The 8705-nt window shown below is 39.4% G+C and overlaps 1 pseudogene; it reads right to left on the minus strand.

Moving 5' to 3' along the window:
- Nucleotides 1-2815: 2815 nt before the first annotated feature.
- LOC124502701 (mesoderm-specific transcript homolog protein-like) lies at nt 2816-3833 on the minus strand (annotated as a pseudogene).
- Between the last annotated feature and the right edge of the window lie 4872 nt (nt 3834-8705).

The raw sequence follows: 8705 nt of genomic DNA on the forward strand, positions 1-8705 counted from the left end.
TATCATGTTTTCACTTAGATTTCTCTAAATTCAAATTAGCATCTTTTAATGAATTGATTGGTCATTTATATACACTCTGTGATGAAAAGTGTCTGTTTAAATATTTTGACCACTTTTTAGTTGGACTTTTATATTCTAACCAAGCTGTGAAGGTTTTTTATAAGTATTCTAGATACAAGTTCCTTATCAGATATAGAATTTTCTAATAATTTTCCAAGTCTGTGGCTTTTAAGCTTTTTGTCAACATTATCTTTTTTTTTGTAACAGCTTTATTGAGATATATTCACATAACATTATCTTTCGAAGAGCAGAAAGTTTTCATTTTGATGTCAAGTCCAATGTATCAATATTTTCTTATGGTTTGTGATGTGTGTGTCCTGTGTAAGAAACAGCACTATCAACAATAGCCAAAGGATGGAGAGAGCCCAAATGTCCATCGATGGATGAATGGATAAAGAAAATGTGGTATACACACACACACACACACACACACACACACAATGGAGTATTATTTGGCAATCAAAATGAATGAAATCTTGCCATTTGCAACTAACTATGTGGATGGAACTAGAGGGTATTATGCTAAGCAAAATTAGTCAGAGAAAGACAAAAATCATATGACTTCACTCATATGAGAACTTTAAGACACAGAACAGATGAACATAAGGGAAGGGAAGCAAAAATAATATAAAAGGGAAGGGAAGCAAAAATAATATAAAAACAGGGAGGGGGACAAAACATAACAGACCCTTAAATATGGAGAACAGAGGGTTACTGGAGGGGTTGTGGGAAGGGGGATGGGCTAAATGGGTAAGGGGCATTAAGGAATCTACTCCTGAAATCATTGTTGCACTATATGCCAACTAACCTGGATGTAAATTAAAAAATAAATAAATTATTCTAAAAAAAAAAAAAAGGAATCCTTTGCCTGACCCAAGGTAACAAGATTTTCTTTGTTTTCTCAGAAGTTTTATAGTTTTGTCTCTTATATTTGATTTAAAGTTAATGTTTGTGTGTGGTATGAAGTAAGGGTCAAGATTCGGTTTTTTGGTGTATGGACGTCCAATTGTTTCAGCACCATTTGTTGAAAAACTATCCTTTCTTCATTGAATTACCTGGGCAGTTTTGTCTAAAATCAGTTGACTACATTTTGGTGGATCTATTTCTGGACTCTCTAGTCTGTTCCCTTGACCTGTATTTTTGTCTTTAGACCAGTATTACTCTGTCTTGATTACTATAGCTTTAGAATAAAAATTCAAATCAGATAACGTGACTCCTCCAACTTTGTTATTCTTTTTCTAGAATAATCTGGAATAATTTCTAGGTCCTTTGCATTTCCAAATACATTTTATTTCTTTATTTTTTGGCAAAATTCATTTTTATTAATAAAAAATAAACACTTATTCCAGTGTCAGTTGTTATACTTGAAGTGCTAATAAAAAAAAAATTTAAAATAATCACTCCATCATCCTGTTTTGACTAAGACAATGAAGCTGTGGCTTACGAAAAAAGTATTCAGCACCATTTGCTCATAGGCCTTTCAGAATTTATTCTTAAAGTTTCTGGAACTTTCCTGTCTGTAAAGAACAGGAATTACCGAGCTACAAGAGGCAGCCTCTCTGGGACAACCAAAGAGAAGTTAAGCAATCATCATAAAAGGAATCCGTGTACATTTAGCACAGTAAACTTGGACAGTACAACGATCCCCTTCCCTCTAGCTCAGGAGGGATGTGCTTCTAAGCACTGAAGTATGAAGAGGCAGACTGTTATTTGCTGTCAGAATTAGTTAATAACAGTAAATCTCTGGCACGGATGCTACTGGTCCTTAACATCCTGTGATTTTAGGAAATTCTGTAAATAGTTTGGATTTGATTCAGTTTATTCAGAAAATAAACCTGTTGAATAAGGTTCACTACTCTGCCAAAGCATCGCTGGTTTAGTATCCTTATAAAATATATATAATATGTGCAGGTGAATCCTAGTCTTAAAGCATATTTAGGAGTGCCTGGTGGCTCAGTTGGTTAAGTGGGTAAGCGTCTGATTTCAGCTCAGGTCATGATCTCACAGCTTGTGAGTTCAAGCCCTGGGTCAGGCTCTGCACTGACAGCTCAGAGCCTGGAGCCTGTTTCAGATTCTCTCTCTCTCTCTCTCTCTCTCTCTCTCTCTCTCTCTGCATCTCCCCTGCTTGTGATTTCTCTCTCTCTCTCAAAAAAATAAACATTAAAAGAATAAAGTATACATTCAAACCAAAATCTATGTCAACAAAATGCCTATAATTAAAAGCACCTGATGGAATGAAATACAAAGTTATGACAAGGGAGACTTACTCTCACTAAGCTGTGTTGCTTAGAGAAGTTACAAAAGGATGTGCCCTTAAAGCCATTCGAAGACGTGTAAGGAGACAGCCTCTCCTCATTCTTTACCATAGGATTCCAACCGAGGATGGGCCAGAAATTAGCATTTTTAAATATTTCAGAAAAGTCCACAGAAGTGTTAAGACTTTTAAGAATGTCTCCCTATCTTTCTGTATTTGTGAGCAGTAGTGCTCATCAGAACTTCCTAACAGTGCAAAGGCAAAGGCAAGTGCATATATTCGCTCAGATGTTAGAAGAATGGGAGGTGAACTGTTAGGGCCATCCTTAGCTGGTGCTTCTGTGGGTTTTTTACTATATGCTGATCACCAGTGAGTCAGGTGAACTTTTGTGAGAGAATAGTGTTTGGTGGCCAAGACTTCTTTTGGGCATTTCTTTCTAAGTGGAATACACAGCAGGTAAGGGAGTAGGGGAGGTAATACAGGGAATCTACTCTTTGCAGTTCAGAAGGAGTTGAGGAAGCCCATACAGGCAGTCAGGAAGCCCAGGGGATCCCCTAGCTGTGGATAGTGGCTAACGTGGTCATCCAGAATCATCCAGAATCGATTTGTTTTCCAGAATCGTGGTGTTTTCCTGTACAGCTCCAAAAACTCTGGATAAGGGATTTATGGGATCCAATGGTCCATAGATAAAATGAATGGGGACAGTTAGAGAAGCCAGAGCTCCCATCCAGCATCTTCTAAACGTCTTCCTCAGGTTGATGTACTGTAAAAGACTGTCGATAACTAAGCTTCCATCATTGTGGCAGATCCCTGCCCACATGTCCCATGGCTCACTCTTAGAGAGGCGGGTGTACAGCCTAAAGACTGGGATGAGACCTCAAGAGAATACAAAGAAGTTCATCAATCGTGTGAGGATGGGTGACATCATGCCTCCATCTTTGAGAAACTTTTGGAGAAGGAGAGGACGGTAAGTCTCAGGAAATATACCTTCCATTTGACAGATAGAGACTCCTTATGGTAAGGCTACCAGATCGATTCTGCCTGAACCTACAAAGCAGCTCCTGAGCAACGATATCTCCATAATCATGAGACAAAAGGTTGATCCTGTGGTTCTGGAACCCCAGGTACCACAAAAGTGCCTCCACAATGTTGGCCTGCTCAAACATGGAATAGTAATGTGGTCTCAATTTGTTACTGAAGCCAAAGCCCACGAAATCAAGGGCAATCACTTGATGAAACCTTAGCGTTTCCCAAATCCTCTACTAATCATAGCTGGAATGTTAGAAGGCCATGTAAAAGCACAACTATCTCAGGACTTCCAACCACACCAGAAGAGTCTTGGTAGAAGATGTGCAATCCCTTGTAGGTGAAAAATTTGCCTGACAACTTCCAGGAGTAAAGAGCAGGAGAAAGCTGGGGGTGGGGGTAGGGGGCGGGTGAGGGGTGGGATATGCAGACAGGCTGCGAGCAAGGGCACAGCCAATAGCCCAACCTGAACCCACCACTCCCTCATCCTCATCAGGTGAGACCGGGACTACAAGGCTCCATGTTTGGGGGAAACGGTTGTGCATGTGTTCCAAATACATTTTAGAATCAGTTTGTTGATTTTTACAACACAAGGAGAAAGGCTGTTGAGATTTTGTTTAACAATATTGACCTTCCCATCCATGAGCATGGTCTGTCTCTTCATTTAATTTTCCTTAACTTTTCTCAGCACTCAAAAATTTTCTTTTACATGTACAGCTCTTGCACATATTTGATTAACTTTATTAATATTTCATGTTTTTAAATCTATTGTAGGTGGTATTACTAACATTTTCAATTTCCAGTAGTTTGTTACTGGTAATTAGTAAAACTTATTTTTTGTATTGATCTTGTATCCCGAAACCTAGCTAAACTCACATATTTGTTGTAGTAACTGTTTTTGTTTTTGATTCCTTACAATTTTCTATGTAGAGATCATGCTGTTTGTAACTAAAGACATTTTTATTTCTTCCTTTACGATCTATATACTTTTATTTATTTTTTTGTCTTAAGGCACAGGCCAGTACCTCCAATACAATGGTGAAAAGAAGTTGTAAAAATGGACATTCTTGCTTTCTTCCCAATCTTAGTGGGGGAGCCTTCAATCTTTCACCATTACTATGATGTTGGCTGTGGTTGTTGTTGTTGTTGTTGTTGTTGTTGTTGTTGTTTTGTAGGTAAGGTTTGTCAGATTGAGGAAGTTCCCTTCTATTCCTAGTTTGCTGAAATTTTTTTTATGATGGATGAATGTTGAATTTTATAAATGATTTTTTTACATGTATTAAGACATGATTTTACTCTTTTAGTCTGTTGAGATTGTGAATTACCGACTGACTGTGAATGTTGAACCAACCTCACCTTCCTGGAATATATCCAAGTGGGTCATTCATATATCATCCTCTTTATGTATTTCTGGATTCAATTTGCCATTATTTTGTGATTGTGCTTTTGAGAAATATTGGTCTATAGTTTTCTTTTCTGTAGTATCTGTTTTTTTGTTTTGTTTTGTTTTATATCTAGAACATTCTGGCCTCCTAGAATGAGTTGTGAAATATTCCCACTTTTATTTTGGGGGGAAAATTTAACAAAGAATAGGTGTTATTTCTCAAGTGTTTGGTAAAATTCACCAGTGAAGCTTTCTGAATCTGGAATCTATTTCTTTATAACAATAGGGCTATACAGATTACCCATTTCTTTTGGGTAGGGTTTGGTGTTTGGTGTATTATTCTTTTGTAGTGGTCATCTTTACGTGAGACGTTGTCATATTATAACTGTTTTCTGATTTCCCAGTTGCTATTAGTGATATTTATTTATTCATACCATCTTTATTTACTATGCTATCTTTATTTTTGTCCATTTAATGGCTGGAATCAACAGATTACAATATAATTAATCTGGTAGAGAATGAGCATGTGGTGGGGTTGTGGGGGAAACTAGGTGATAGTGGCAAACAGAAGGCATGATAGACTTTGGACTAAAAATTCTATGTGGTGAAAGATAAGGATTTGCCTGATGACTTTGCCAGGCAAATTTGTCTCTTTTAAGTATTGGTGTTAAAAATGGGAAGGGTGGGGCGCCTTGGTGGCTCAGTGGGTTAAGCGCCCAACTCTTGATTTCAGTTCAGGTCATGAATTCAAGCCCCGCATCGGGCTCTGCACTGAGAGCATGGAGTCTGCTTGGGACTCTCTCTCTCTCCTCTCTCTGCCCCTCCTGTGCGTGCCCTCTCTTTCTCCCTTGAAATAAATAAATAAACATTTAAAAAAATAAAAGAGGGAAGGAATAAAAGAGGGGGGGGGGAGGGGAGAACTTGAAATAAAATCTCTGCAACACTGGAAAAACCAAAGGGAAAAATGGCAGGACTTACCAGCATGATGTCCACAGAGTTATTTCTAAAGAGATTTTTTTCAATGTATTTTATAAGAAATAAGACTTTCCTTTTATGTTTATTTTAGAATTGTTGGCACATACTGAAATGTAACAATTTCTTGATTGGGAATATTTTAAAACAAAACAAAGGAACCTAACCTTTCCCTTCAACTTCTATCCTTTGCTTTTGTTCAAATGTTGTAAATAACATTTGAAAATATTACAGCCACATTTGTTGGGATAGGTACTTTTAGTGACTTGAATGACCTATTTAAAAAGCAACTTACCTGAGGCCCCTGGGTGACTCAGTTAGTTGAGCAGCCAACTCTTGATTTCAGCTCAGGTCATGATCCCAGGGTTGTGGGATTGAGCCCCGCTTCAGGTTCTGTGCTGGGTGTAGAGCCTGCTTGATATTCTCTCTTTCTCTTTCTCTTTCTCTCTCTGCCCCTCTCCCCTGATCGTGTTCTATTTCTCTCTCTAAAATTAAAAAAGAAAAAAATAAGCAACTTACCCTCCAAGCTACTTTTCCACTTAAAAATGTTTTCTTTGTTCATATTAAACTCTATACTGTTTTCCCAAGGACAATTTGTTTACAAGTACAGAATAACCTACGTAATTGACTTCGGCTTAATTTATTTACACATAAACTAGGCATTTTTTCCTACTATTGTCAACGTGTTATGTGAATAAGATCAGGTATATGTTATAATACATTGGTGAAGAGATTTAAGCCATTATATACAGGCAAACTGGTGATATTATATTGCTTTCCATTAGGTCAGGGCACGACCATTATAATTTTAACATGCTACGTTAGCAGAAAAGGCCTGTATATGTGACCAGCGTGCCTTCCAATGTGGAATGCGTATGGAGGTTGTCCCATGGCTCAAGGAGATGGCAATTGTGCTATTCAGAGCTTGCCTTTTGTAGCCTTGCCACATGCCTTAGGTTAAAGTTAGTCTCACCCATGACTGCCAATCTCTAGCCTGGTTCACTGGGTACTGCTGCTTCTCAGAATTCCATGAGTAAGCCAGGAGTGCTGTTTGTTATTTACTAATAGGTATTTCTTCTGACTGCTCTGCTTACCACATCATCACACCAGGCCTTGACCTTTGTGAACTTCTCTGGAAAATCAAACATACCTAGAAGCTGCCCAGGCTTATGTATAAAAACATCATCAGTTGCTCTTTGGGAGGTTGTGGAGTGGGGCTTGGAAGGTGATTTGAATGAGAAGGAAACACAACTGCTCATCAAATCCAAGTTTTTTTTTTTGTTTTGAGAAAACACGAATCTCAAGAAGTTAAGGAGCTTGATCAAGGTCCCCTCTCCTGTGAAGCCTTTCTGGACTTCCCAAGGTGGTTGTAGGGGTGCTCCCCAGCTGTTTGCAAAACCAGTCTGCATTTCTCTATTACTTTTAACCCTTTGTTAGCATCATCAGTGATGTCCCTCTCACTTAACTGAGACCCTCTTAAGAGTGGGCTGGATTATATTTGTCTACAAGGCCTAGAGCATTTAAATACTCATGAACATTTATTGGGGGGGTGAGTCTCTCACATGCTGTCTACTAGGTACCATAGTTGTGAGGTCAGGCTCCAGAGATTAAGAAGAAATTCTAAAACAGCCAATTTCTTCTTGGTAACAGACCAGAGTCGGAAGGCTAAGCCATAGATTAAGGTGAGCATCTGGGGAAGATGAAAAGTCAAGGGATCCAGGGCAGAAAAGTGGTAAACGCATTTGTTTCCTTACTTGTGGATGCATTCAATTCATTCATTCATTCATTCATTCATTCACTTTATACTGGGTATCTACTATGGGCCAGGAGCTTCTTTAGGCATTGGGGATAGAGTAGTGATTATAACATACAAAATCTCTGCTTATGTTTCAATGAGAGAGAGACATTAAACAAATGACAAATAAAAGCCATTATAATGTCAGGTAATAGTAGCTGCTGAGATGAAAAATAAAGCAGGAGAAAGAAATCATCGTTGATAAGAAACGGGAGGCCTCTCTGAGCAAGGACCCAAACAAAGTGAGGGAGTGATGCCATGAGAATATGGGGCAAAGAGCAAGTGCAAAGGCCTTGAGGCAGGCTTGTATGTTTGAGAAATGAGGCAAGAGGATTAGAACATCGTGAGGGAGAAGAAAGAGGACAAGGAAAATTATTCTGCACCAGCGAAACGATGTCCTTTCGAGCACCAAAGTCTTATGATTGGTGATCCTCTGACTATACAACCAATTCAATACAGAAAGACCCATACAGAACTATCTTCTGTATGATGAGCATCTCTTACTTCTCCCCTGGTGCTACTCAATACCAATTCCCTTTTACAAGGTCCTGCTTGCTCCACCCCATGATGGAGCCTACTCCTTGGTGTCCTGGCCGGCTTCAGCGCTCTGGGTCAGGGATTCCAGGAGGGAGAAGCTGGGCAGATGGCTTTTATCCCTCGTACTCTCATCTCTAGAGAAGCACTTCCTTGGAGGTTCTCCACCTCAGGACACGGTTCTTGCCTCAGGTCAAGAGGCCCCTCAGGATTCATAGTTGGGCTTCAGGTTGTCAACTGATCCCCCAAATCTGTGCTTCCAGAAGATATTTCTGCAGAGACTGTCTTAGATGGAGGCTGTCCACACATGCCTGGGCCGTGTAGGAACATAGAAGAATGAAACAGGTCAGGTATGAGAATCTAGCCACACTTTGTTTGCTTATGATACACAGAGGAATATGTTTCACTTTTATAGAGAAAGAAGTTCTCTCCCAGTTGTCTGGAAATATCTGGTCTTTTCGATCTTTTATTTCCCTGCTTCTGGTAGAGACTGGGGTCCAGAGAAACATCTCACCACCGTAAGAAAAACACTGCAGGTGTGATGACAAATGGCAAGTCATGTTCAGAGCTGGGGAGGCCGGGGGATGGTGAGGACTGTGGTGAATGTGCCTTCCACAGAGGCAGCCACCACTCTGCTTCAGCTGATCTCTGCCTTGAGGGAATGGGATCCAGTGTTGACA

Source organism: Lynx rufus, unplaced genomic scaffold (assembly GCF_022079265.1).
Source record: "Lynx rufus isolate CCGP_SWC_20201006 ecotype Redwood Valley unplaced genomic scaffold, mLynRuf1.p SCAF_7, whole genome shotgun sequence".
NCBI lineage: Eukaryota > Metazoa > Chordata > Mammalia > Carnivora > Felidae > Lynx > Lynx rufus.